The 26,014-nt window shown below is 40.1% G+C and overlaps 1 protein-coding gene across 15 annotated transcripts in view; it reads left to right on the top strand.

Moving 5' to 3' along the window:
* The first annotated feature begins 13,824 nt into the window (after positions 1-13,824).
* Positions 13,825-26,014, top strand: part of MTUS1 (microtubule associated scaffold protein 1) — a 150,853-nt gene continuing 138,663 nt past the window's right edge. For 2 of the 15 annotated variants that reach the window (XM_070598322.1, XM_070598306.1), the window contains exon 1: positions 14,148-14,347. The gene's annotated coding sequence lies outside the window, so the exon portion shown is untranslated. Of the gene's footprint in view, positions 13,960-14,145; positions 14,348-22,635; positions 22,705-26,014 lie in introns of those variants that run through there. The other 13 variants (XM_070598321.1, XM_070598315.1, XM_070598326.1 and 10 more) reach the window with 12 other exon arrangements.

Raw genomic sequence — 26,014 nt, 5'->3', positions numbered from 1 at the left:
CGGGGTTCGCCGGTTCAGATCCCAGGTGTGGACAGGCACCGCTTGGCAATAAGCCATGCTATGGTAGGTGTCCCACGTATAAAGTAGAGGAAGATGGGCATGGATGTTAGCTCAGCACCAGTCTTTCTCAGCAAAAAGAGGAGGATTGGCAGTGTTAGCTTAGGGCTAATCTTCCTTAAAAAAAGAAAAAAAGAAAAAAAATCCACCCATTTAAAAAAAAGAACCTGGATTAATCTGTATTAACTGTCCTGCAAAAAGGCACTGAGGCTGCTTGGAAGGAGTCTAGAAATCACAAGCTCAGGTTTGAGCCAGTTGTAAGTAAATCTTGATAAACGATCTTCTCAGTTAAATAAAACTATTTAGCTCTTCCCCAAAGAAGGCAAAAATATAGCCGAAGCCCTGAGCTTCAGGCTTCCCCAAGGCTCCATTCTTCACTGGTTGCATAACTTCCTTTTAAAACAATTAAAATCATGTCTGGTAAAAGCATGCAAAGTTGTAGTGTTTCCTATTTTAATATTCCTGTAAATAGAGTTCAGTTACAGTTCAGTATCATGTGCGATCTTCATTAATAAGGAGAGTATAGACTTGATGAAAAAGTAAATATGCCATTTTTGAAGTAAGAAGAAATAAGCATACTTGCCAATCATGAAGTAAACCTAAGTCTTTCAAGACTATTGAACCTACGGAAAGCTTTTACTAAGGACAGCCCAGCATCAATATAAAGCAGTAAAGTGACTGCCTGGTTTGCCTTCCAAAAAGCACTGTAGAAAATGAATATTTAATGACAGACAAACCAATGTGCTGAATGTAAGGAATAATGGCTTGGGAAAGTAGATAGAAGGATTTTGTTACCTTGGAGGATCAAGTGAATTACAATTAGTCTAATGACGAAACCTTTTAGGTCGTTGCTTTATGGCTATTGTCTTGAAATACCAGTCATGGGTTTATCATAAACCCTGTCTTCATGTTGCACAGAGCTTCAGCACGTGCATGCAGATAACACGTCCTCGTAATCGTCCATAACGGGTCCATGAACCCGAGACTCAATTTAACCTTGTTTCTTTTCCTTGGCTTATCATTTTTACCAGAGGGTACAAAACAGAAGACATATCAACAGCCTACAAGGTTTTTTAAAGTGTTTCAAACATCTCCCAATTTCCAATTCACTGAATGAAAGATAAGGAATAATTCGATCAACCAGCAACAAAGAAGTCTGACAGTTTGGGCTTACCTGGAAACACTCAACCTACAGCAGGTTTGAAATCACTTTAAATAGGAAAATTTCTCCCTTTAAGAGCAATGGGATTTGTTAGTTCATTTCCCGGGAAATGAAATGGCCAGTTTTTTTATTCCATGAGGTTTTTCTTCTGGAGGTTCTAACCTTTCTCTTAGAGAAAGCCACTTGATTTTCTCAAAGCCTTATGATTATCCGGGCCCAGTGGGGTGTCTCTGCAAGTTGTTGAGTCAGGGAATGAAGAGGAAGATGACTCTGTGTTTGCGTGTGTGTGTGTGTGTGTGTGTGTGTGTGTGTGTGTGTAGTGGGGGAGATAGTGATGAAAAAGGCTCTCTTTCGAATCATAGAATATGTTTACTATAGCATTATCATTTTTATCCCCCTACATAAACTTTTTTGGGGTTTGGTTCTATTTTCTCCCTTCAAATTCTATATTCAATAATTCATTGTTTTGACTCTTGGAATGCTCTTGAGATTTTCAGTTTCTACTTTTCTTTTTTCACACTAGAGAAATGAATAGGGATATTGACAAGAGACGTAAGGCCCCAATTTGGGGGCATGTTAAAGCAACCACCTAACAGAAATCACCCAAGCTATTCTCAAGATTCTGTCACTTTGGAAGAGTTAAGCTAAGCTGTGTGAGCTTGAGTAATTTATTTAACTACTTTTTGTGTCTTAATTTCCTCATCTATAAAATAGAGTTTAAAAATAGTACCCAGCACATAGGGATGTTGCAAAGATCAAATGAAATTAACAAATGTAAAAACACTTATAACATATAAACCTAGCATATAGCAAATATTTTGTAAATGTTACACATCATTATTTTAATTGTTTGCATTTTCTTTAAAAAACGAAAGAAATCTAGGGAACAGAGTTATGCCATCTTTATCAATCAAAGTCCTTTTCTGATCTAGATTAACTAAATCCATATATTTCTATATCACTTTGTAATATGATCATGAGTTCAAGTTGTTTTATTTTACTTTATTCCATATAAATATATCCATGTATTACATCCTCCACTTACTTGTCATTTTAACTTTTATATGGTAAGTATAACTAAAGAACTATGCCATGTGTTTTTTTAGAGAGACTAACTAATCAATATTTTTTATTTTAACATATAGATTTATTGCAGTACAACTAAAATTCCTATGAGAACTAACAGTGAAAAAAAATGGATGGCAATATCAAAACATTTTCTTAGGTAATAAGTGTAGATTCAGCCTAGCAGGTTTGGAAAACTGAACACACTGCAACCATGATCAAAATCACATGCTACTGAGTTATCATGGTTGAAATATGAAGCTGATCTATAATACAGACGAAACAAACGTAGAGTGAGGGATAACCGCTGAATACATTGTCTCCTAAATAGTTGGCTAAAGAGTTGGAAGGAATCAACTGAGATACATAAACACATGAGACTCAAAGACGACAGTAAATTCCAGCTGTATCAAAGAGTGAAAGCATTTTTCAAAAACGGAAGAGTAGCTTATTTATCCCAGATGTGGAGAGAACACCCACTTCTAGTCACTGTAGAAATGAAGCCAGGAGTACATAGATTAAACGAATATACTTTTAAAATTTTTCATTTTTATGAAACAAAATGTAAAATAGAAATACTATAAAGGAAAATTTCTAATATAGAATAGATATGTTATAAATATAACCTGATAATAGATTTCTCCCCAAAATATACGAGGAAATAAATGATTATATGTCAATAACCACTTTCTACTTGCTGAATGGTCAGAAAGTAAGCAGTCAAAAAAATATAGACTAAATCATCATGTTTTTAAAAAATCACAGTTGTATTAAAAATGAAAAAGAAAGGCAAACCTAACCAGCTTGAAGACTCCCTTACAGGTTTATTAAACTGGAAGACATTGAAAAATTGTAAAAACCCAATTGTGACAAGTCTTTGGAGGCAGGCAGAAGGTACACTTTGTACGTTAGTGGTAGAAATATCCAATGGTGACATCTTTCTGGAGGGTTATCTCTAAGATGCTCTTTGACCCATTAGCTGTTCCCTCACTCAGAGGGAGGAAAACTAACATATACAGCAACTTTCAATGCAGCATGGCCTATAGTGGGGAAAATTAGCATCAGTTCAAATGCCCCAAAATATTTAAATGTTAAGTATATTACCATATAAAAATTAAAATGACCATATTACCATATAAAAATTAAACGTTTTTTATTACCATATAAAAATTAAGATTACCATATAAAAACTTAGAGAGGTTCTCAAAGGCCAACGATGAAACAACTTGATAACTGTAATGGATTGAAATATGAGTTCCTAATTAAAACAAAAACAGAGACCTATTTGGTTACCTTTATAGGATTCCAGGGAAACGACTCATTGTTTGACTTAGATTGGTAAAAATATGAAAAGAATTGAGTATTTTTCCTATCTTTCCTATATGAACTATTCCATTGAGTAATTAAATAGTAGAGAGGAACACTTCTTTTTAATAGAAATATTCCAGCAAATAAGTGAAGAAGAAATGATTGAATTATAATACCATACCTTTGCAACCTCTAATGAAAAAATCAACGTGGGCATTAAGCATCAATGGCTGCTAACATCACAAGAAGTGAATCAATCAGACACATTCTACCTCGTAGTGAAAGAACCCTATACCATCAGTGAGGTAACCTTTCACCAAAATCAAACTGGAATCTGATCAAGCCTGTGGGCCCACTCACCAACTAATTAGAGACAGAAAGATCAAAAGAACTCGAAGATGCAATCAGGAAAATTCAGACAGTGGGAAACTCCATAGGTCCAATGATTCTATTTCTTCAAGAAATATATTGCAAAGAGAATTGGGGGTGGAGGGAGGGAAGGAGACAGAGAAAGGGGAAAAGAACATGTAGATTAAAATAAATATTAAAAAAAGAGCCAGGGGCCGGGCCTGTGGCTGAGTGGTTAAGTTCACATGCTCCGCTTTGGCAGCCCAAGGTTCACTGGTTCAGATCCTGGGCGTGGACCTACACACTGCTCATCAAGCCATGCTGAGGTGGTGTCCCACATAGAGCAACTAGAATGACTTGCCACTAGGATATGCAACTATGTACTGGGGCTTTGGGGAGAAAAAAAAAAAGGAAGATTGGCAACAGATGTTAGCTCAGGGCCAATCTTCCCCACCAAAAAAAACCACAAACAAACAAAAAACCAGGCAAAAACTAAACTACAGCATGTAGGAATGGATACAGAGACGATAAAACTACAAAGAAAAGCAAGAAAGTGATTACCATACAAATCAGAATGTGTTTACTGTTAGGGCTGAAACAGGGGTTACAATTAGCATGGGGTGCTTGGCAACATTCTATTTATTTTTTGACCAAAGTAGTGGTTTAAAGGATGTGTACTTTATGATATTTATTAGGTTATGAATTTGTTTCATGCAGTTTTGTGTATCTGTATTATATTTTACATTTAAAGGTGTAGTATAATAAGAAATACATTTAGGAGCCAGCCCTGATGGTCTAGTGGTTAAAGTTGGGCACTCTCACCACTTTGGTGGCTTAGGTTCAGTTCCAGGTCATGGAACCACATCACCCGTCTGTCAGTAGCCATGCTGTGGCAGCAGCTCACATAGAAGAACTAGAAGGACTTACACTAGGATATACGACCATGCACTGGGGCTTTGGGGAGGAAAAAAAAAGAGAGAGAGAGAAAGATTGGCAACACATGTTAGCTCAGGGAGAATCTTTCACTGGAACAAAAAAAAAAAGAAATATATCTGGTCTTTGACCCCAGCTCCTGGCACACAGCCCCTAAAACCCTTGGAATTTCTCTGCTGATAGCAGTATCTTTTGTGGTTCATAAGAACTTGTTTTGAGCACACCTGAGTTACACTAATGAGGTCACTTAGGGATGGGGCTCCTTGTTACCCTCAGGATGGGGCCATTCACTAGAAAGACCAAGTGATTAGAGTGTTGCCATTTTCAACCCCACCCAGTGATCTCTGGGATGGGGCAGTGGGGGCCTCTGCAGATTAAGCCATATAAAAACCCTTGAACAACAGCTTTGATTAGTTTCCAGGTTGGTGAATGCATCCACATGCTGGGAGGGTGCCCACCCTATTTCCAAGGGGGCAGAAGTTCCTGTGCTCTGGATCTTTCCATACCTCACTTGATGTACCTCTTCATCCGGCTGTTCTTCTGTGTCCTTTATAATATCCTTTATAACAAACTGATAAATGTAAGTAAACATTTCTCTGAATTCTGTGAGCGTCTCTAACAAACAGATGGAGCCTGAGATGGGGTGGTGAGAACCTCTGGTTTATAGCCAGTTGGTCAGAAGCACAGATAACAACCTGGACTTGTGTTTGGCATCTGAAGTGGGTGATTTTTGGCATCTTAACTTCTGGGATCTGATACTATCTAAGAACTGAGTTAAATTTGTTGGACACCATTCAGTGTCTGCTGAGAACTGAATTGCTTGTGTTGGAAAAAACACATCAGAGAAGGCTAAAAAAATTTACCCATTATCTTTCTGGACGCAAGGTTTGAACTAGTTAAATTAATGTTTCAAGGGTTGCTTGCAGGTACATGCATTTTAATGGAAACCTGTTGAAGGTTAGCTAGAATGCCAAATCGTTAAAATAGGTAACTCTAGGTATTTACGCTAAAAATGGTCTTTATTTTTGTTGTTGTCTTGGGTTTTTCTGTGTGAGGAAGAGTGACCCTGAGCTAACATCTGTGCCAATCTTCCTTTATTTTATGTGGGATGCTGCTACAGCGTGGCTTGATGAGCAGTGCCAGGGCCTTGCCGGGGATCTGAACTGGTGAACCTGGGGCTGCCAAAGCAGAGCATGCAAACTTACCCACTACACAACCACGCTGGCCCCAAAAATGGTGTTTATTTTTGCCTTGTAACTTTTCAGCAACAGAAAATTCTTCTAGGGCTGGCCTGGTGGTGTAGTGGATAAGTTCGGGCACTCCGCTTCAGTAGCCCAGGGTTTGCCGGTTCAGATCCTGGGCGTGGACCTACACACCACTCATCAAGCCATACTGAGGTGATGTCCCACAAAGAAGAACTAGAAGGATGTACAACTAGGATATACAACTGTGTACTGGGGCTTTGGGGAGAAAGGAAAAAAAAAGAGGAAGATTGGCAACAGATATTAGCTCAGGGCCAATTTTCTTCACCAAAAAAGCATAAAAAACCAAGAGGCAGATGATACAATTCTATAAAAGAAAAGAAAAGGAAAGAAAATAAAAGAGAATTCTTCTACACTAAAGACCATTAAGAGAGAAATGAGATCGTTTCTTGGCACCAGAGGATATCTGGTGGGGTATGGGAAGACAATATGAGAACTTCTATCCAGCTATCTGTCTGTCTATCTATTTTAAATCTTATCCTTTTCTATTTTTGTGTATAGTTTATTGTGTACATAATATATCAGTACTCTAGTGCTATATATAATTTATAAAGAAATAAATATCAGGCATGCATACTCAATTTTTTCTTATAGATGGGAAAGTATAAGCAGAATGGTTTAGAGGCCACTGGGCTACTCACTTGCATGGTTCAGGCGTGAACTAAAAGGCTGAAATGAAGAGCCACGGCAGGCCTTGACAGACTGGATGGAATGATGTTTTGGGAAGGCAAGTCCTTCCATGGCCTCAAGGTCATAAGCCCATAGGAAGAGAAATGAGTGATATCAGTAATGCCAAACACGAGCTCATATACAAATCATACATACGTGATAGTAATGTCTTATATTTTATCCTTACAACAACCCCACAAGATCTAAAGAACTAATTTTATAAAAGAGAAATGAGATCCAGACAGGTCAAATCAGTTAAAACATATCTAGGTGTCAAATCAATTCTTCTAGGGGCCAGCCCAGTGGTGCAGCTGTTAAGTGTGCACGTTCTGCTTCGGTGGCCCGGGGTTCGCTGGTTCGGCTCCCTGGTACGGACACGGCACCACTTGGCACGCCATGCTGTGGTAGGCATCCCACATATAAAGTAGAGGAAGATGGGCATGGATGTTAGCTCAGGGCCAGTCTTCCTCAGCAGAAAGAGGAGGATTGGCGGCAGTTAGCTCAGGGCTAATCTTCCTCAAAAAAACGAAACAAAACAAAACTAATTCTTCTAATTTGTGTCCTCGATTTTGGAGTGATAATGGTATTTTTTATTGCTTGTAATAGATTTATTCTCCTATTCAAGATTTGCAGACAATATAAAACATTTCCTGGGTTAAACAACAGATAACAATTAGCTTTGGGTTTCTAGAACGGATAATCAGATTGTAAATTAGTGGGAATTAACCATAATTTTGTAGGTACTCAAAAAGAGATTAAAAGTATACTTATCCAAAATAGATAAATCTTTGGTGGTGTTAAATTACTGCCCGGGATTAGTAACCTGACTTCTCAGTGTTCTAGATACCCAAGGGTAAGATTGTCTTACTTTCTGGTGACTAACCAGGTGCTGACTTACAATGTTGGCACACTGCAATTAGATTTAGGTAAACATAGTGTTAGTTCTACTCAATGGATGGAGAAAATAATGATGATAATATTTTCAGTGGCTCTTTCCTGAATTGCCAGCCTATGTTGAGAAGAGTGATTATATATATATATTTTTTAAAGATTTTATTTTTTCCTTTTTCTCCCCAAAGCCCCCCAGTACATAGTTGTGTATTCTTCGTTGTGGGTTCTTCTAGTTGTGGCATGTGGGACGCTGCCTCAGCGTGGTCTGACGAGCAGTGCCATGTCCGCGCCCAGGATTCGAACTGATGAAACACTGGGCCGCCTGCAGCGGAGCGCGCGAACTTAACCGCTCGGCCACGGGGCCAGCCCCAAGAGTGATCATATTTTGAGGAATGCTTGTGTAACAGCACGAGGGCTAACTGCTTTGTTTAGTTAGTTTACGGCTCTTCCTACATCATGATTTGCAAACATTTGTTAGAACTTAGAACACTAGGCCCACTTGACTCCATACCACTTGTGAATGGAGAGGATCTCAGAATCGAGTATGGATCAGCACCTATGAATCAAGATCAAAAGTTGCAAAAGGGTGCTGGCCCCGTGGCCGAGTGGTCAAGTTCGCGTGTTCCACTTCGGCAGCTCAAGGTTTCACTGGTCCAGATCCTGGGTGTGGACATGGCACCGCTCATCAGGCCATGCTGAGGCAGCGTCCCACATCCCACAACTAGAAGGACCTAAAACTAGAATGTACAACAATGTACTAGAGGATTTTGGAGAGAAGAAGAAGAAGAATTAAAAAAAAAAAAAAAGATTGGCAACAGGTTTTAGCTAAACTGCCAATCTTAAAAAAACCACAAAAATTTGCAAAAGGAATGAACCAAAAATCAATCAGTAGACCAGGCCTGGACACTGGGTACCAGTCACAATGCAATAAAGCTGAACCCATTGGGCTCCATGGGTTTACACTCTTTGCACTTTTTTCAGTCAATCACTGATCAATTAGCAGGGCCCAAGGGGCATGGGGGCAGGTTGGAAGGCTGCCCCCAGCTCTTGAAGGGCTTACATTTGGCTAAGAGAACAAGGCCAGAGACATAAATTACAAGCAAATTCAACGAGTCTAAGTAGACTGTGATAGTCTCAAAGGTATGAGGCTTCACAGCCACAGACTTCTCATTTTATTGGTCATGAAGCACCAAATACTTTGAAATTGAAAATACATCCCCTTTTTAAGGGAAGGCTCCATCTGATTGGAGCAAAGACTAACCAATTCCAAGTGTGACACAGTTATGATTCATTGTCAAGAGTGGATTACGCAGACCAGTAGTTTCTTTAGTCATGACATTTTAAGTACTCCAAGTAAACATTTTTAAAGTGGTTGCATAACAAACTGGTGGTGCTATATTTTTTTAAAAATTTTTTCCTAATATGAAGAGGTCAAAAGCAGAATTACAGAACAACTTGTTTGTGGGTGAGCTAAAATAATTTTGGCATCATGCTGTAAGAATGACTCCTACAGAGTCTGTAAATGGAATAGAAGGACTGATGAAGATGCCTTCCATGGTACGGAAGAATGAAAGATTTTTTCAGATGCTTTCTGGTCATTTTGATAAGAGGAAGCTATATTTCCTTATTATTGCTACTACTTGAACTTGCAACAAGAAACTCTTTTCTTTCTTGAGATACTTTATTTATAAATCTGCAGACTTCTACACCAGAACATCCCTATTCTGATAGTTACCCTTCTGGAACAATGAAAGGAGAGTCTCTAAGGAAGAAGAATGGATAATTAGGAACCCAAGAGTATTTTGTAAAGAAATCCAGACCATTCACTGTTCTCATGCTCTTTTCCTGCTGTGCAATCATTGCTATAGCTGGTCAGTTTGTGTATTTGCCCACTCCTGTCTCACCATCTTGGGATACAAGAGTTAAGAGTCATGTGATTATTTGTAATAGACATTTTCTCTCAACAGAAATAGGAAAAAAGTCATCAACAGTATCACAAAATTCCAGCATTCTGGGTCTTTGCCACTGTGACAATTCTTCAACACCTATCAAGTGACTGGCTGACTAGGAATTTTCTGGAATGTTGTATAAAGCAACTGTGTCTGTCTTTGAGGCCAGGGATTTGTGGACATGTTAGAATTTTACCATAAGCATATTTGACTTTCAGAAGCATATATGAAGGAAATGCTATCCATACACCCCCCCGCATCTATAGTCAACCTTTGATCCCATTATGCTCTCATAAGGCTTCCTGGACTTTGGCCTGATCCCTGGCTGGGTGAATACCTTCGTCAAGTTCAGTTTTACTGTAATACTTTTGGTTTTTATTCAAAGCCATTATGAAAAATAACCATATAAAGTTTCTTACAGAATTATTAATAATCAATTGTTTTCCATTCTGAGGTTTGATCTGAAACACCAGTGGAAAAAAATGCTCTCTGAATTCAGTGCTGGGAAAAGTTTTGCTTCCCTTGGCGAACTCTTAGCCCCTTTTGAAAATCGCAATTACCTAACTGGTTGGGGCACTTGGCTACCAGGAAGCTCGGAGGTTTAATTTGGTACTCAATGGTATGTTTACTTTTTACCTGTGTTTTTCCTTGGATCCTATTTTATACTTCTATGTATTTATTTTTTAAGTTTACTGGGCCTGCTTTTTAGAATTGTTCAAGTTCCTTGTTCAATAAAGTGGTGGGGTAAGTAAATATAAATGTCACAAATTAAAAAAAGGGATCAAGTTGGGGAATAAAATGACTCCATGACATTCCCATGGAATTACTCCCTCACTGCTCAAATCAATGTGCTGGAGTTTCCCCCTTGGGAATCAAGCCTGGAGCTCTTTTTTCATTTCTGATTGAATGTGATTTGGGGAAAATTAGCTGGAAGCTCTACCCCAGGGAGAGGTCACTGCTAATAAAATTCTGAAGAATTTGCAAACTCATCATTTTCACCATAATCGCAGCGTGTTAGTTAGAGTTTTATGTACTAAAGTCTTCCTGTTTAGATAAACAAGAGAAGAAATAGTTTGAAAGCATAGAGCATTTTGCTCCCCTCCATTATGCATGAGAAATTTGTTTATTTCATCTATAAGTGAAATTAGCAGGGAGAGAATCTTAGCCATTCCTGATGGTGAAACTTCCAAGGGGTGAAAAATTTTTAGATATTGGAATGGGTACTATTATTTATATGGCTCAAAATTTAAAAAGTACAAAATTATATCTAGTGAAAAGTTTCTCTTCAAACCTTGTCTGCCAGCTGTCCAGCTCCTTTCCCCAGAAGGAACCAATCTTATCAATTTCTGAGATCTCTTTTCAGAGATATTTTATGCGTATACAAACAAATATATGTATATATGTATACATACAAGTTTATATAATTTCCCCCTTTTTAATAGAAAGGGTAGCATACTATCAGATAATTGTTTTGTATTTAAAAAAAATTGTGCACACAATCTATCTTGGAGATCATAAAAGTATAAAGACCTTTCTCATTCTTTTCTTTCTTTCTTTCTTTCTTTTGAGGAAGATTAGCCCTGAGCTAACATCTGCTGCCAATTGTCCTCTTTTTGCTGAGGAAGACTGGCCCCGAGCTAACATCCATGCCCATCTTCCTCTGCTTTATACGTGGGACGCCTACCACAGCATGGCTTGACAAGCAGTGCCATGTCCACACCCGGGATCCGAACTGGCGAACCCCGGGCTGCCGAAGCAGAACGTGCAAACTTAACCACTGCGCCCCTGGGTCGGCCCCTCATTCCTTTTTTTAAGACTCCATGGGATGTCATTTTATGACTTTTTCATAATTTACTAGTCCTTTGTTAATGAACATTTATACTTTTTTCAATCTTTTGTTATTATACACTATGCTGAAATGGACAAACTTATATACACCTCTCTTTTCTCATGTATGTTGTAAGATAAATTCTTCTCTGTAGACTTACTGGCTCATTTATGCTTTTGTTTGGTATTGTGAATTGACCTCGATGGAAGCCATCCTGTTTTTTTTTCTTCTTTTAAGGAAGATTAGCCCTGAGCTAACAGCTGCTGCCAATCCTCCTCTTTTTGCTGAGGAAGACTGGCCCTGAGCTAACATCCATGCTCATCTTCCTCTACTTTATATGTGGGGTGCCTACCACAGCATGGCCTGATAAGCAGTGCCATGTCCGAACCTGGGATCCAAACCAGCAAATCCCAGGCCACTGAAGCGGAAAGTGGGAACTTAACCACTGCGCCACCGGATTGGCCTGATGGAGGTGATTCTAACTTGCATTGCCACCGCCTGTTTCTTCACACTTTTGCCAACACACAGTGGCTTTCAAACTTGCTAATCTTTGCCAATCTGAGTGAAAAGATGGTTTCTTAATGCAGTTTTAACTTGCTTTTTTCTAATGGAGAAGAAAAATATGCTAGCTTATTTTTAGGACGAAGGGCCACAAAGTTATGTGGAGTTGTTACTGACCCTTAAATTGTTCCTGGAGTCTGCAGCAGGTTGACATTAGAGTTCAGAGATCAAGAACATGGCAACGTGCCCAGAACTGAGACGGAAAGAAAAGTCAGCAGGTCCCATTTCAAACATATTTGCCTTGACAGAGTCCCTGTTGATGTCCCTAGAAGGTAGGTTCTGTTTTCATGTGGATGCAATCGGAAGCTAAGTTTCAAATTCCCCAATGGCCACAAAAGTAGCTTCTAATTACTTAGGAGAAGGTGTGCATCTTTTCCCTTCCAATCCATCCCATAGAAAAATGAAGTAAAACAGGTTCTGTATTTATAGATATAACTAAGCCACACAATAGAATTTGGGTTGGACCGAATCATCTGGGTCACATGAGGGTTGTAAAGATCAAATGATACGTTTGAGGCTAAAAGTGTTCGGCTTAGGGAGAAGGCCTGTCGCTAATTAGCATAACTGCCTCATGCCTTGCAGGAACGACCTGAAGGGTTTGTTTCTGTTTTTTGTTTTTGGTGCTTTCCCAGAAGGGAGAATCACTCAATCCTATTTAATGCTGTATCTCTTTAAAAAAAAAATCATAGGCCTTTTCCTAAACTCATTGATGTCTTTACAACAGGGACTTCAAAAGCCAGTGAGACTTGTTATCACGTGATGGAATAAAAAGAGAGGATTAGAAATTAGGCCTGCTGGATTTGCATTTGCCCCTCACTAGCTGTGTGACTTTAAGAAAGTCACTGGACCTTTCTGAGCTTCATTTCCTCATCTGAAAAATGGAGATAATCATCTGACCTATATACCCCTGGGTCTTGAGGCAATAATCGAACGTTGTACAGGTGAAAGGGTTTTAACTGTAAATGGCGATACATCTGTTAGTTGAGCTAATATGATGATATAGAAAACTTTGTCAGATACAGTATCCTCAGATTAATTCTCAGAAAAAGCTTACTTCTCTTAAAAAGCTCGTAGCAAATCCAAACCAGGTAATTAAATTTTTAAAAACAATTTTGGACTCAGGTTGTCTGACACTTAATGGTTCAGTAACGTTACACCTCTCATAGGTGGAATAACATCTTTGGAAAAGCTTTGTATTAAAAATATGCTTATAGAAGAAAATATTTTATGGGCCTAATAGCTATGGATGCAATTTGCTTAGTTTAGCAAAGAGAATGGACTTAATTTGTGTTAGAGAAAAGGGGGCAGACCTCGTTTTCTCTCTCTTCCTACTTTTTCTTCGAAGATGGAACAGCTGGAGCTCATTTCTTTAACCTTTAATAGGTGTTTGGTAGTAAACGTCCCAGAAGGAGGAAGATAATGCAGACCGGCAGTCGGACACTCTGAAGTGACAATCACTGCTGCTTCTTTGTAAACCTCCGCCCTGATCCTTCTGCCACCTTCCCACTCCCGGCCCGCCCTCGCCGCAGTGCCCCACTGCTAGCGGGAAGTCAGAGAGAGCCCACGGGCCACACAGGTGGCAAGAGGGGAGGAGGCGGCAGATCCTCTCGGCAGCCCGGCCCGGCTTGGGGCCCCAGCCCTGGGCGCCGCAGAGCTCGGGTCACCTGCATTCTGGGCCGCGTGCTCAGCCAGGTGCGCAGGCAGCAGCCCGGGGCGCCACGTTGCACGTGGCAACAGGTGCCGCGCGATGCTGGGCAGCCGCGGGCGTGGGGCGCGCCGGCACTTAGCCCGGGAGCGCGCGTGACCTCGGGATCGGGCCCCGGGAGCGCGAGAGGAGGGAGCGAGCGGGCAGCCCAGCCCAGCCCGCCCACCTGCCGAGCGGAGCCGGGCGGAGCGCGCGGGAGCCTCGGGGGCCGGCGTCCCGAGGTACGGCCCGGCGCGTCGGTCAAGTTTCTCGGGGTGCAGCGCCCTGCGACGCCGCCTGGCCTTTGTCTCCCACGGTGACGGGGGGACAGAGGCGGCCGCGCTCTGCTATTTACAAGTTTCCCGAACTCCCCGCCCTGGCTCCACCCCCGGCGGCCCGGGAGGCGGGGAGGCTGGGCTCCCGGACTCGGGGTTCCCGCCTGGCACAGCAGCCGCCGCCGGCGTGTGGGCGGGGGTGGGACGAGTGCCCAGGTGCAGGCGCTCCCCCGCGGGCACGGGTTGCACCGCGGCCTCCCGGGTGGGCCTGGCGCGCCGCCGCCGGGGGTCCCCAGGGCGCGCCGCCCTGCGTCTCGGCGCCCCGGAGGGCTGGGCTGGCCCGGTGGCGCTGCGGGTAAGTGCGGAGTGGAGTCGATTCCCGCTGCTCAGCTCGTCCGCGGAGGGGGGAGAAAGAACACGGTGAACGCGACCGTCCTGGGGGGACGGGACTGGCTTTAGGGAGGGGCGGGTATTCTAGGGGCTCGGGTGCCCAGGTTGGGGGAGAAGTGGGGAGGCAGTCCCAGAGGAGCGGAGCCTGCGGGGAGCAGGTCTCACGTGGGGTCGGCGCAGCTCGTGCGACAGGGACGGATGCGGATCGCGTAGCTGTCACCTTGAAAGTGACCGAGAGGGTTGCAGTGGACTCAGTTACGCGGACTGGCAAGCATGTCCACTCATCCGGAAGCCGCCCACCAGACACTTGACCCGCCAGGGCCCTGAAGTCCCAGCCTTCTCGCCGGGGCGTTCTCTTGGGCCCATTCTCGGCAGAAGGACTCAGGGCTGAAAATGTGGCATTAATGGGGTTGCTGCAATTCCCAAGGCCCTCTCGTCCCGTGCCTTATTACTTCCTGCGGTTCGCTGGTGCTTTGCTAGCTCTCGAGAAAAATCCACCCCTAACTAAGGTCACCTGATTGACTGTTCTATCGTAATTAGTGGACTTAAGTGTTTACTTACCTTAAATCTTTTGTCCTCCTGTTTTCAAGACGTGCTCTTTTCTAGTTATTTGTTCATTTTGACTTGGAGTAATTTATTTTGGAGTGAGAATGGAGAGATTAATTCTTCATTTAGCTTGCGTAAAGTTCCACATACTCTATTACCTACTATTTATTTTAAGTAGTTGGTGGCTAAAAAAAGGAAATCCAGTGTGTTTTGCTTTGTTTGTTTGAATAAAATCAAAGTGTTAGGCAAAACAGGGTGGATGAAAGCCTTCATGTTTAGCCAAGTGACAGGAATTCAGTGATCGTCACACTAAACGCTTAGCCGTGGGCGTGGAGGGTGGGTGTGGAGGTCTTAGGAGTGGAGGCAGGGAGAAAGGGGAATAAAAAGAAGAAATGAGAGTCCGTGCTTCCTAGGAACCTATGACCTGCTTATGGAGTTTAGATACACCCAGATAACAGTGTTTGGTTAACCCTAAGAGGAATGGCATAGTTGGAATTGCAATTCTGTAGACATACTGCTTTTTCAGGGATAATTAGGGCAAGAAATGATGGGCTATTTAAATTGAAGCAATGATACCCTGTTTTATAGTGCTTTACAATGTATAAAGTGCTTTTATCGATTTTTTTCCTTAAGTACAATATTCCATAAGGAAAGTTATACAGAGAAATGATTTAGAAATGATTTATTTATCCTTAAAAAAACACAAAAACTTAGGAGTAGAATTTAGTTTAGAATAATATTTGACTCCCACCAACTTTTCCACCTATTTTTAAAATCAGCATGATGTGGAACAAACAGTGCTTGTAGATCAGCACCTTTTAATTGTATATCAGTAATTCAAGGTTATGGTTTTGGAGTATTTCATAGGATTATAAAGTTCTAGCTAGATTTCTTTTGGTATTTCTTGGAAACGAAACTTTAGTTGTTAGACTTAAGCATTTAAAAAGCATGTCACTTGATAGCCCTGTTCTGTTGGCCTTGTTTGTTACCACTTCAAAAGTAATGCATGCTTGCTATATAAAAATTGTTAGACTCAGAAAAAGTATGAGTTAATCTCACCATCCAAAGATAATCATGAGTATTTTCTTTATACTTGTTAATATATGACATTAATAGACTTTTTAGTTATGTAGTTTATACAAATATACTGTTGCATGCTGATTTTTTTTCTGCTTAACATATGAGAAAGTTCCCATGTCATTATAGTTCTTCAAGAATCTTACTTTAGTGGCTACATAATATTACATTATATAGCTGTAACAATTTTAACTATTTTCTTATAGTTGAACTTTTATTTTGAATGGCTATTATTACTATATACTTATGCAACAAATATCCTTTATAAAACCTTATCTACAGGGCATATTTCCTTAGGTTAGAGTCCTTGCAATAAAATTGATGGTTCTAAGATCTCTCCTGTTTTTTTTTCCCTCCCGAAAGCCTCAGTGCATGGTTATATATTCTAGTTGTAAGTCCTTCTAGTTCTTCTATGTGAGCTGCTGCCACAGCATGGCTACTGAAACACGGGTGGGGTGGTTCCACTACTGGAAAATGAACCCCAGGCCACTGAACCGTGGTAGCCATGAACTTTAATCCCTAGGCCATCAAGGCTGGGTCTAAGATCTTTTGATACAGATGGACCATTTGCTTTCCAAAAAATGTTTTACCAAAGTATGCTGCCATCAGCACTCAGAGTACCTGTGTTAACTATGTTCTTGTTAATATGGGGAATCATCCTTAAAAGCAAAAATGATTCTTGCCAGCCTTATAGGTGAACAGTGCTATCTCATTATATAAATTTCCACTTCTTTGATTACAGATGATGTTGAACACCAAAAAAATCTAGTTATTTTCCATTTTGATGCCCTTTTAATTGAATATTGTGCCCAGTTTTTCTCTCAGGATGTTTTTTTCTATTAATTCATAAGAGTCTTTTATGGATTGATAGTAAACCTTTGCCCTTCGTATTGGAGATATTTTTTCACATTTTGTCTTTGCCTTGTAGAGACAAACACTTAGCATATTTATAGTGGTTTTGACATAAAGTTCTCTAATGTAGTCAAATCTGTTGACTTTCTCAAACAAAATTTTTAACACTTATAAATCATAGCTTAAGAAGTACATGTGACAATGGCAGAAGATGACTTTTAAAAGAATTTCTCCCCAAATTCTGAATCAAATTATTTTCAAATCCATTCTAAGAACCTTGTGCAGTAGAGACTGTTGCCGCACAGATTGTAGTGTTGGTGAGACATAGTTGTGGGTGGTGTAGACCATTAAGAACAACATTCTTTGAAATCAGAGCGGAAAGTTGTAAATCTTGGGGAGTGAACGTCTTTTAGGTCTGTTCTGTGACTATGTAAATTTTCATTCACTGATTTTCAGTCGTTCATTTGTAGTATTATTTTGGCAGAATTCTTTTTATATTCATTATGGTAGTTTCATACTGAATTCTTGATATGAGTCTTACCTTGATGTCTAGTCAGATGTATATGTAGTTTCAAATTTTTCCCAAATTAGTTTCCAGCGCTACTCATAGATTAAACTATTTATTTGAAGAGGGGGAAAAAGCCTTCCTGATTTCTCAAACTTGAGTTATCTTTCCATACTATGGAAGCTTTAATATGCCCTAAGGATTTTTTCTTTTCTTTTGTTTTTTTGCTGAGGAAGATTAGCCCTGAGCTAACATCTGCTGCCAGTCCTCCTCTTTTTGCTCTTTTTTTTTTTTTTTTTTTTTTGTATGTGAGCCACCACCACAGCATGGCCACTGAGAGATGAGTGGAGTAAGTCTGTCTCTGGGCACTGAACCCTGGCTGCTGAAGCGGAGCATACCGAACTTAACCCCTAGGCCACCAGGGCTGGCCAAGCCCCTGAGAACTTTTAAAGGCCTCACTGAGAGTGCTCTCCATCAGAGCCTGAGTCGATTTTTTTTTTTTTTAAACTCTCTGTGTTTTAGACCTAAGAATACGTCACAGGACCATATATGAGCCATGAGGATGAGGTTGGTGTGTGGTATGTATGTTTGGGGGTACTCAGAAACAGGTCCAGACTTTCTTTTGAGTCTGGTGGGCCTATGAGGAGGTGACCACTCCTGCTTAACTGGTGGGTCCTTGGGCACTGGTGGTTGGTGGCCTCCATCGGAGGTAAAACAGAGTGACTGAGGATGAGTGAGGCCCCTCCCTTTGTTTTTTTTTTTTAAAAAAGGGATTGGATGTATGATACCTTAGCCAGGCTGAAATTCAGTTCAGAAAAGCCTGCTTTGACAGGGTTCTCCACACTTGGCTTAAGACAGTCGAGGATAGCCAGGAACTGAGTTTGACTGACAACTACTTCTAAAGTGTATTTCTAAGCCAAGTTTTATAACAGAATTCCCTAATAATAGTTATTTTTTTTTAAAAAAAATTACCTCAATATTCTTCAATATCAGGAGTTATTACTCTTGCATATGGGCATCCATGATATTAATGCATAACTTTTGTTCATTTGGCTCAAGATGAAAAAGACCTTTCCATTTTGAAGATGACAGGTTTGGGGGCTCATCTTTACTATGTAGATCTACCTATACAATAAAACTTCGTTTTCGTACACTGTAAGCTAATTTGCAATTTGCGATTGCCCCGATGTCTAATTTTTACACAATCAAGAAAGGGTTTGTTCCACAAGTTTTAGCCTGTAAACAAGGTTGAACCTAGCGGTGTCTGTCTTAAGTAAATAGCTTTTAAGCACTTCAGAAGTAGATATTTTCATATAAATCTTTGCTTCCAAAATAGCCTTATTTGTTCATTAAAGCTAGTTGGTTTTCCTTAGCATTCAGTTTAAGCCCCATATTGAAGAGAGATAAAAGAGTATTTATTTGAAGATAAACTGTATTTAAGTTTTGCTAATAGGCCCATATCTAAATTAATGAATGTTCTTGTGTATACATTACTTACATGAGTAAAAGTAAAATCACACATCCTACCTTTTTCTAACCCAGAAGTTTTCATTTTGCAGTTGTAAAACTAAGATAGTTTTGAAGTCACTTAAAGTTTCTCTTGAGGAAACCTGTTTACTTTTTTAGTAGAGTTGAATAGATCATTTTTCAGCATTGGAGGAAGATTAATTGCAGGTCGTAAGTTTCTTAACCTAGCTGGAGAGGGCAAGGCGGTCGCAAGGAAGTTACTTCCAGGTCATGTAATTTTGCCTGAAATTGTCCTGATTCCATGTTTCTGGAAGAGTTGTGTTGAGCAGACGGGCAGGCCTGGCCAGCCTCCCACTGTGTGCACACAGCAAAAGGAAGAGCAGAGACTGGGAGGTAAACAGACTGAGAACACGTCAGTCTTCTAGGTAAGCTGCCAGGGGAAGAGGATTTTAAAGTCATTAAATTAGCTTATCGTCGTTCTTTTAAATACTTTAAATATTTGTACTTTGTCAGTGTATACTGAAGCTCAGTTCAAAGAAGAGAAAATTAGCGTTCGAGGGCCGATCAGCCATAATTGCCCTGATCTTCTACAGTTAACTAAAACTTTTCAGGACATTTTGTGTCCAGAATTGGCATTGAGAAATGAATCCATCTGGGAGAGGGTCACACTTCTCACAAGAGTAGGAAGGACAGGTGTGAAAATATATTCTTGTGTAAATAAACATATAGCTCAAATAACGTCTGGGGCAGTGTTCAGTAAGTCTTGATGTTGGCTTGTTAGCTTATCTTCTATATTTTTTCTACAATGGAAATTTGGTAATATTTAACTTAGGCATTGTTTATGTATATACCAATTCTGAAGGAAAAGTCAATATTTCTTCACCTTATTTCAGATAAGCAGTTCGTAGGATGTGATTAGCAGCGTTCAGTGACAAATGAGAAACTCTCTTTTGTGTTTATCTCGTGCATTGTTTTGATGATTGTTAATTAATGATATCGAGTTGAAATTGCATGTCCTTTTAAAACATGGCGCACTTGGCTAGCTTCATGGAGCAAAATTAGAAGCCAGTTTAGATATAAGCAGTCTAAGAGATGACATTCAAACATGGACTCACCCCCTTCCCCTAACCTCTCTCAGTTGTTTTTACCAGAATAATTATGAATTAAATCAGCTTGTGCTATAGAAAGTCTTTTTTTTCTTTTTTGATGAGGAAGATTGGCCCATAGCTAACATCTGTGCCAATCTTCCTCTATTTTGTATATGGGATGCCACCACAGTGAGCCTTGAGGATGGTGTGTAGGTCCGCACTTGGGATCCGAACCTGTGAACCCCGGGCTGCCAAAGTGGAGCTCGTGAACTTAACCACTACACCACTGGGCCAGCCCCTCAAAAGTCTATTTTTTTATTATGCAGTTACATGCTGCACCATAGTCATCTCATTCTTAGGCAAATTACAGAACTGAACCGTATTTGCACGTTCCTGCTGACCTAACCCAATAGACTGCAGTTGACGTGAGGATTTAAGTTCTGCTTGCTGGTGAGAGAGTCAGAGAGATGGGAGAAACGAGAAGTCGGTTACAAAGGGTAAATGTTTCCATTTACCAAGAAAAATGCACTTGTTTTATTAGACCCTAAATCCACACCCTCTATATAGAACCAAGTCATGTATACATAGTGTATTGTTAGGACTATGTTTTCATGTTAAATGGTGAATAAAAGGCATGAGTAGAAATCCTTGCTGTCAGAATCTTAAGTTTGATTTTCATCAGCCTTGAACCATGTCTTGAGCACTTTCTGTGGCCAACACTGCCAGGTGGAAGGTGCCATCGGGAAAAGATTTGGCCCCTGTTCTCAGAGGAGTCGGTCAGGGAAGCCTCGCCTGTTGGGAGAAGCTCAGTTTTGGACCTGTTAGTAGGTGTTCTGGTTGCTGGAAATTTTCTCCCAGTTTGTTAGGGTTGTGCCGTACGTTGGGACTTCTGCCTGCTACGTTGACCACATTTTGATAAACCTAAGGCTGTTTTGACATTTTTCGGTGATGTAAAGACTCTTGCTCCTTAATCACAATTACTCTTTTTCCTTGTCCCCCAAAAAAGTTGAGAAGCAAGATACGTAGCACGACAGTCTGTGGTCTCCTTTTCTTTCTCTGGACCATCTTTTTAGTGAGCTTTTCCAGTGTCTTTTTGTCACATGTCGTAAGCTCCTTGAGGATCGCGTCTAAACCTTGTGATGCTGGGTACCTTTGCACTTTTATAATTCTTTGTACCGGACGTGACCTGGAAGAAATCCTCTAAAGCTCTGATGGCTTAGGGGTTTGAAATTCTTTCTTCAGTTAGTCACAGCTGCTAGAAGGTCTTTTAAGCCGGAGATGTTAGCTTCCTTACTGCTTTTCTGGACTTTCCTCCTGTCTCCTCGTGCTCTCCCACCTCATCCACGGTGATACACCCAGCAAGCAGGGGGACTGGGGCGGCCCAGTCTGTGGCCTTGGGTCCCCGACGGGTGGTGCCCTTAGGAGTTAGGGTGACTTAGGGCTGGAAGGCATCAGGTTCCTATTCCTTCTGGGTTATAATTCTGTTTTATTAAGAAGTGCCATTCTGAGGACATCTGGCCTACGTATGTGCAAGTACTTGTACCGAATTCATTCCACTTGTGGTGATTTATTATATTCTCCGTTTGTGCAGACAGTCACAAGTTGACAATTTCTCCTGAATTGAGACTTGGGCTGTTTTTTGCTTAGAGAAATATGTATTTACATTTTCAGGAGGAATTCGGATGACTTCAGTCTGCGATTGTTCTTTCTCGTATTACATTTAATAAGATTTGTGTTTCAGAGTAGCTTTGCGTTTCTCTAAAAGTTTTTCAGGGTTCACTAGAATTCCTGGTGATTGAATTTGATTTAATCCTCGAGTATTGAATTTTTTGTTTAATGCTTAAGAATTTGATGTTGCTTTATGGAGATATTGACAACTGTGCAGAAGGATTTACTAATTCGTTTCAATTCCAATTTAAGAAGAGTGGGCCTAGTCAATGAAAAGGGAATAGAGATAGGAAAAATCCTGCATTTCTCTTTTTATGGAAAACTTTAAATGATTTCATATTGCAGATATGACTGTTATGTTAGAAAATGTTGGTTAAATGTTATGCTGAACACTTAAAATTTATAACTTTATAGATACGTAATCAAATGAAAATTATTTTCTATTTGTATAAGTAGAAGCCCCCAGGGCAGGGTATGGCTTTTTTTCCTCTCCTTCCTCCTATTTTTATTAAAATTGAAATAATAGGGGCTGGCCCCATGGCTGAGTGGTTAAGTTTGCGTGCTGCACTTCAGCAGCCCAGGGTTTGCCGGTTCAGATCCTGGGCCTACACACCGCTCATCAAGCCATGCTGTGGCAGCATCCCACATAGAAGAAGAACTAGAAGGACTTACAACTGGAATATATGACTAGGTACTGGGGCTTTGGGGAGGAAAAAAAAAAAAGCAGGTGGAAGATCGGCCAATCTTCCTCACCAAAAACAAACAAAAAAAGGTATACCTTAAAAAAAAATTAGAATAATAATTAGAAATAGTTCAACAATTAGTTAGATTTTGCTCATTCTCACCCTGATGTCCACTGTGAAACCTTGGAGACATACTTTGTTAAAGAATTGGAAAAAGATGTTACTGGTGTCCAGAACATTTGGTACAGGAATGTGATGGCATGTGCACAGACTCTGACATTAGACAAGTTGGTTCGCTGTGTGAGATCTATGTTAGCCACGTGGCTTCGGGTAAGTTACTTCACTGCCTTTGCACCGCAGTCCCCTCATCAGGACAGTGGGGATAGTTCCTGTGTTCTGGGGTTATTCTTGCACAGTGTCAGGAATGTAGAAGATGGTGAGTAAATGCTAATAACCGTAATTGTTTCTTATTTTAAACTTCTTCTGATTCATGCATAGGAAGTGTCATTTAATTCCCTCAACTCACCTTTGGTGGGGGTGTTGCTTGGATGCGCTGGTGCTCTGGTTGTGAATTAAATTCGCGGCACAGGAGCTTGGTTCCCTTTTCCTCGAAAAGAATTGGTTTGTACCAGTAGCAGTTGACACTGACTATTCTCCGACTCCAGTGTTGTCACTTCTTGGTTTGCTTTAGAGTTTGAGCTTAGTGAGTTGCTGATATTTTGTTATAATTGAGCTGTGTTTTTAAAAATCAAAGTCGATACTTTCATCTTGGCTGAAGTCTGTAAATTATGTTGCCAGTGTGCTATCAGCACATTCTAACAGTACTTAGAGGTGAGTCATCACTTTGAACCAATAAAGCTCTTGAAGATTTTAAAGGACTGCTATTCTCTATTTTAATTTTTAACCTGTAACTTAGCCCAAGGACATTCATATTTAAGAGTTTCGGTTGTAAAATGTTACCATTCCTATATTTAAATACTAGGCAGTTCTGAATTTTCATCTTTCAAACTAAGTGAAATAATAGTAACTCCGTATGTTTTGGGGAAGTGCTTTAAAATACGACATTAAGGACATTTTCACTCAGTTATCACATCCACCCTGTGAGGTGGCCGTGGTGCGTTGTGGGAACTCTGTTTTTATACAGAGGAAATTGAGGATGGCAACTATTTGGATAAATGTTTTGTGTTCTGTTGAGTAAATTATGGAACCAGGACTAGGACCCAGGTCTTCCCTCTGGTCCATTCCCCACTCCCAGTGTGATCCTGTTACTTGACTACTTTTAACGCCCTTATAAGAAGTAATCAATTTTTCTTGCCAGGATTTTCTTCACATTGGTGCTGAAATGGGATCAAAGGCATGCAGTAGTTTGAATATGTAAAATTTCACATGATATAGCTTAGAATTATGATTTGTTTTGCCATTTTCTAACAGCAGAACATAAAACAGAATGTTAAATCTTGTAAGCCATTAAGATTAATAGCACAAATGGAAAATTGACAGTTGCAGATCATTACAATGTTATGTTACATTTCTATAAGATTGTATAATTTTCACATGGATTTTTCAAAAAGAACCAAATGAAATTCAGATCATCTGAATTATTTCATAGCACAAGAATACATCGTAAAACATACCCATTTTACAGATAGCAATCCACGGTGATATATGTTGAATAGGAACTAAAATTTGTTTTTCTGAAACATTTTTTTCTATAGGAATTTTGAATCTTATTTCTTTATTTTAAGCTACATGGCGCCAGATAATTCTTGGGCAGATGGAGCCAATCCCAGGTAGAAATTTAACTAGGTGGTAAGGCCTGCTGTCAATCAGAACTGGGAAGAGAATGTCCCATAAAACCACAGTTACACCCTGGGTATCAGCCATGATTTTTAGCCATAAAAGTCAACAGTTTCTTCCCAAAGTGACTTCTAAGGAATGTAGTGTTGGAACTTGAAAAGTAGGCTCCTTTAGGGAGATTGGCCCTTCCTTTGGGCCGCTCCTTTGAGTTAGATGTGTACATACGTTGACCGATCTTCTATTAAGGAACTCTTATTTGCTAGTGGAAAGCCTGACATAGGTAATCATTTTCAAGGAAGGAGTACAGGAAGTTGATGTTTAATGAAGGTTGGGAGCTGCAATATGGCGTGCCAACTTGCGTAAGTACACACACACAAAATGACATTTTTCAATTGGTCTTGGCATGATTCAAGTGGAAAATTATTTCCTTTTAGCCAAGTGGACTTTGAAGAGATATGGAACTGTCTGAAAGAGTCTAAACACAGAGCTGTTCATGGTCATTTAACACTTTTGGGAAAAGATTCTATTTTTGCTTTAATCTCTACCTTATGCACCCACTGTACTCCCATTTGCCTCAAACAACCTGTATTACCTTTTGGGTAATTTCTTTAACTAGCTGTATATAATTTAGAAATGAGAAGAATGCAGAATCTTTATATAAAATAATTTCTTTAGCCCAACTGTGCACTCCTTGACAATGGCCGTTGGTAGGCTGTGTGTAAATGGTTTGGTTTTAGTTCTTTACTTTCTCCCCTGTAGGGACTGTCCTTTCTGTATTGGCTCAGTACTATCCTGGAACTTAGAGTCTTATTGCTTTGACTCGCATACTTTTTACTGATTTTCCATGAAAAAGCTTACTTTTTAATGGTATTTTGAAAATTATCTATAATATGATGAAATATCTACAAGAGCAAGAATTTTGTTCACCTATCAGGAATATTTAGAATAGTGCTTTATATTTAGTTGCTCCAAAAAATGTTGAAGGAATGCTGACTTAGACTGAGAGAGAATGTCTCAGATGCTCTGAGGTCTTTTGGTGGGGACTGTAGGCTCCTGGTATGTGGCCTTGACCTGCTTTACAAGGTAGTTGTTTAGGTCTGTGGCTATAGTGCCCTAGAGCATCATGGCCAGTGATCTACTTCTCTAGGAGGCTCTAGGTGAATATATTCAGGAGCTAACAATAAAACTTAAAATTCTGCATGAGTATGGCATGTTGGATGTCCATGAGATCAGACAAAAATGGTAGCTGGTAGGTGTAGTCAACATTGAAGATTTTCAGTTGGGTAGGAAGGATTAGTTGGAAAGTAGATTACAGAACAAGGACCAGGGAAAACATTTTTAGGGTCCAACATGAAGTAATCAGTGTGTTCTAGAATACATTCTACTGCTTACTGGCCACGTGATCTATGGGGCAAAAGTTTTTTTAATTGAGATACAATTAAATACCATGAAATGCACCTAGCCTAAGTGTACGATTATGAGTTTTGACACATATACATCTGTGTCATCAACATACCAATCAAGATAGGGAACATGTCCATCACCCCAGGAAGATCCCAGGACTGTATGAACAAGTTGCTAAACTTTGGTCATCAGTAAAGTGAGGATAACAATAAAGCTTGTTTCACAAGGTTGTTGAGATTCCAACAGTAGCAACTAACAATGGTGTGAGTTAGAAAGTTTCCAAAAATTTAATGTAACTCTTAAAAACAATCCTATGAAATGTATTGTTGTTACATCAGTTTTCACAGATGAGGGAAATGAGGCCAAGATTATTTTTGGCTTGCCCAAGGCAGGTAACTCAGTTACTGAGTAAATGTGGGAGCTCTCCATGAGTAACACATGCCCTTCATGTCTAGTAGCTATGAGGCTGTAGCTGTATAGGGTTACCAGACGTTGATTTTATTACTGTGGGAAGGAGGGTGGAAAGAGATCAAGATTACACATTT

The sequence above is a fragment of the Equus przewalskii genome, chromosome 28, assembly GCF_037783145.1.
Source record: "Equus przewalskii isolate Varuska chromosome 28, EquPr2, whole genome shotgun sequence".
In the NCBI taxonomy this organism is placed as follows: domain Eukaryota; kingdom Metazoa; phylum Chordata; class Mammalia; order Perissodactyla; family Equidae; genus Equus; species Equus przewalskii.
This window is presented reverse-complemented; position numbering and strand designations above follow the sequence as displayed.